General features: G+C 45.1%; 1 pseudogene; it reads left to right on the top strand.

The window, feature by feature from the left end:
- Positions 1-4700, top strand: part of LOC137627060 (protein qua-1-like) — a 6116-nt pseudogene that overhangs the window by 638 nt on the left and 778 nt on the right.

Here is a 4700-nt window from a genome sequence, read left to right as displayed (position 1 = left end):
CTGGCAGTCAAAAGATTCCCGGCAACCAACCCATCAATGTCCCATGTTAAACATACGTCTGGCAGTTATGAGATTCCCAGCAACCAACCCATCAACGTCCCATGTTAAACATACGTCAGACAGTCAAGAGATTCCCGGCAACCAACCCATCAACGTCCCATGTTAAACATACGTCAGACAGTCGAGAGATTCCCGGCAACCAACCCATCAACGTCCCATGTTAAACATACGTCTGGCAGTCAAGAGATTCCCGGCAACCAACCCATCAACGTCCCATGTTAAACATTCGTCTGGCAGTCAAGAGATTCCCGGCAACCAACCCATCAACGTCCCATGTTAAACATACGTCTGGCAGTCAAGAGATTCCCGGCAACCAACCCATCATCAACGTCCCATGTTAAACATACGTCTGACAGCCAAGAGATTCCCGCCAACCAACCCATCAACGTCCCATGTTAAACACACGTCTGGCAGTCAAGAGATTCCCGGCAACCAACCCATCAACGTCCCATGTTAAACACACGTCTGGCAGTCAAGAGATTCCCGGCAACCAACCCATCAACGTCCCATGTTAAACATACGTCTGGCAGTCAAGAGATTCCCGGCAACCAACCCCTCAACGTCCCATGTTAAACATACGTCTGGCAGTCAAAAGATTCCCTGCAACCAACCCATCAACGTTCCATGTTATACATACGTCTGGCAGTCAAGAGATTCCCGGCAACCAACCCATCAACGTCCCATGTTAAACGTACGTCTGGCAGTCAAGAGATTCCCAGCAACCAACCCATCAACGTCCCATGTTAAACGTACGTCTGGCAGTCAAGAGATTCCCGGCAACCAACCCATCAACGTCCCATGTTAAACGTACGTCTGGCAGTCAAGAGATTCCCGGCAACCAACCCATCAATGTTCCATGTTAAACATACGTCTGGCAGTTATGAGATTCCTAGCAACCAACCCATCAACATCCAATGTTAAACATACGTCTGACAGCCATAATATTCCTAGCAACCAACCCATCAACGTTCCATGTTAAACGTACGTCTGGCAGTCAAGAGATTCCCGGCAACCAACCCATCAACGTCCCATGTTAAACATACGTCTGGCAGACATGAGATTCCCAGCAACCAACCCATCAACATCCAATGTTAAACATACGTCTGACAGCTATAATATTCCTAGCAACCAACCCATCAACGTCCCATGTTAAACATACGTCTGGCAGCCATGAGATTCCCAGCAACCAACCCATCAACATCCAATGTTAAACATACGTCTGACAGCCATAATATTCCTAGCAACCAACCCATCAACGTCCCATGTCAAACATACGTCTGGCAGTCAAGAGATTCCCAGCAACCAACCCATCAACGTCCCATGTTAAACATACGTCTGGCAGTCAAGAGATTCCCGGCAACCAACCCATCAACGTCCCATGTTAAACATACGTCTGGCAGTCAAGAGATTCCCGGCAACCAACCCATCAACGTCCCATGTTAAACATACGTCTGGCAGTCAAGAGATTCCCGGCAACCAACCCATCAACGTCCCATGTCAAACATACGTCTGACAGTCAAGAGATTCCCGGCAACCAACCCATCAACGTCCCATGTCAAACATACGTCTGACAGTCAAGAGATTCCCGGCAACCAACCCATCAACGTCCCATGTTAAACATACGTCTGGCAGTCAAGAGATTCCCGGCAACCAACCCATCAACGTCCCATGTTAAACGTACGTCTGGCAGTCAAGAGATTCCCGGCAACCAACCCATCAACGTCCCATGTTAAACACACGTCTGGCAGTCGAGAGATTCCCGGCAACCAACCCATCAACGTCCCATGTTAAACACACGTCTGGCAGTCAAGAGATTCCCGGCAACCAACCCATCAACGTCCCATGTTAAACACACGTCTGGCAGTCGAGAGATTCCCCGCAACCAACCCATCAACGTCCCATGTTAAACACACGTCTGGCAGTCGAGAGATTCCCGGCAACCAACCCATCAACGTCCCATGTTAAACACACGTCTGGCAGTCAAGAGATTCCCGGCAACCAACCCATCAACGTCCCATGTTAAATGTACGTCTGGCAGTCAAGAGATTCCCGGCAAGCAACGCATCAACGTCCCATGTTAAACACACGTCTGGCAGCCAACGTCCCATGTTAAACATACGTCTGGCAGTCGAGAGATTCCCGGCAACCAAACCATCAACGTCCCATGTTAAACATACGTCTGGCAGTCGAGAGATTCCCGGCAACCAACCCATCAACGTCCCATGTTAAACATACGTCTGGCAGTCGAGAGATTCCCGGCAACCAACCCATCAACGTCCCATGTTAAACATACGTCTGGCAGACCTGAATTTTCCAGCAACCTCCCGTCGCTTCACGCACGAAAAAATCTGTGAATAATTCCAGTATGCGGTCAAACGCAGATAATCTGGGAAGGATAATTATAAAAATGGTCATGGGTGACAATAACACATGAGTAGGAGGATGGGAAAAGTAAATTATTATTTTGTACCGTGGCTTTGTGTAATCGAATTCAGAGTTCATAACATTACTCATTTCAGAGGTATTGAATTAGGCATAATTATCTTCTAGATTGCATCATATAAAAGTTCATTAATTTAAAAAAAATATTAAAATAATTTTGCAAGATTATTCAGTAATAGAAAATAATGTACAAACACATACACACACTCATATATATATATATATATATATATCATGTCTGGGGTTTGGCCCATTTGGTGATGGTGGGAGGTTCGTCTGATCTCCAGCATCAAACCAACCTAGTATGGATGGCCCGGACTAGTACCGCATTGCTGATCATGACGATACGCAAATCTCTTTCACCATGTAATGGTATTCCCACTCATATATATATATATATATATATATATTGATCAACATCTTTATTGAATGAGCGGAGCGAGAAGGTAGAAAAAAGGCAAAAAATGTAAGTACAAAGTTGTGGGACAAGAAAACGTAACGGTAAGGAGACATAGCAGAAACTGGTGAAAGACTGGATAAAATTAGCATAAAATGTGAAGGAAGTGTCTGGTTATGAGGCTGAATAGAAATGAGAAAAAGAATGAGATAATATATAAAGAATAATAATAGTATGAGAGAAGCTATAAGCAATGCAATATGCACAATGAATGAGCGCAGTGTTGAGCCGACTCTCCGCTATAGAAGTGAAGTGTGGAAACGCTATGAGTGGATTGTTGAGATGTTGAGCCAAGTCTCCGCTATAGAAGTGAAGTGTGCACTTGGGATTTTAATGGATTATACTATTCTGAAGATCAAGGACATGTAAGGAAATATAATAATAATAATAATGATAATAAATAATAATAATAATGATAATAATAATAATTATGATGATAATAATAAATAATAATAATAATAATAATAATAATAATAATAATAATAATAGCAATAATAATAATAATGATAATAATAATAATAGTATTAATAATGATAATAAAACTAATAATAATAATAACAATAACAATAATAATAACAATAATAATAACAATTAATAATAATAATAATAATAATAATAATAATAATAATAATAATAACTGAAGTGAAGAAACTTCTAAACAATAATTGAAAAAAAAAGTTATAACACTTCAAGGAAAATAATAAAAATAATCTAAGAAAGGACAATAAAATATTATGTCTCACAAAGACGAAAAGATGAATGGCCCCGAAACAGCTGATGTCAGGAAACGATTGAAAAGGGTGACAGTGAGTGTCATTCTAGAACGCCCCCCTCCCCCCTTTAAATGAAAGAGGGGGAGGGAGAGGGAGAGGGAGAGGGAGGAGAGGGAGAGTGAGAGGAAGAGGGAGAAGGAGAGGGAGAGGGAGAAGGAGAGGGAGAGGAAGAGGAAGAGGGAGAGGGAGAGGGAGAAGGAGAGGGAGAAGGAGAGGGAGAGGGAGAGGGAGAGAAAGAGGGAGAGGGAGAGGAAGATTGAGAGGGAGAGGAAGAGTGAGAGGGAGAGGGAGAGGGAGAAGGAGAGTGAGAGGGAGAAGGAGAAGAAGGAGAGGGAGAGGGAGAAGCAGAGGGAGAGGGAGAGGGAGAGGAAGAGGGAGGAGAGGGAGAGGGAGAAGGAGAAGGAGAGGGAGAGGGAAAGGGAGAAGGAGAAGGAGAGGGAGAAGGAGAGTGAGAGGACGAGGGAGAGGAAGAGGGAGAGGGAGAGTGAGAGGGAGGAGAGGAATAGGGAGAGGGAGAGTGAGAGGGAGGAGAGGAAGAGGGAGAGGGAGAGGGAGAAGGAGAGGAAGAGGGAGAGGGAGAAGGAGAAGGAGAGGAAGAGGGAGAAGGAGAAGGAGAGAAAGAGGGAGAGGGAGAAGAAGAAGGAGAAGGAGAGGAAGAGGAAGAGGGAGAGGGAGAAGGAGAAGGAGAGGGAGAGGAAGAGAGAGAGGGAGAAGGAGAGGGAGAGGGAGAGGAAGAGGGAGAGGGAGAAGGAGAGTGAGGAGAGGGAGAAGGAGAGGAAGAGGGAGAAGGAGAGGGCGAGGAAGAGGGAGAGGGTGAAGGAGAAGGAGAGGAAGAGGGAGAGTGAGAGGGAAAAGGAGAGGGAGAGAACGAGGGAGAGGGAGAGGGAGAAGGAGAGTGAGAGTGAGAGGGAGAGGGAGAAGGCGAGAGAGAAGGAGAGGGAGAGTGAGAGGGAGAGGAAGAGGGAGAG

The sequence above is a fragment of the Palaemon carinicauda genome, chromosome 34 (assembly GCF_036898095.1).
Source record: "Palaemon carinicauda isolate YSFRI2023 chromosome 34, ASM3689809v2, whole genome shotgun sequence".
Taxonomy (NCBI): Eukaryota; Metazoa; Arthropoda; class Malacostraca; order Decapoda; family Palaemonidae; genus Palaemon; species Palaemon carinicauda.
The sequence above is the reverse complement of the archived record's forward strand: the minus strand, read 5'-3'. Positions and strand labels throughout refer to the sequence as shown.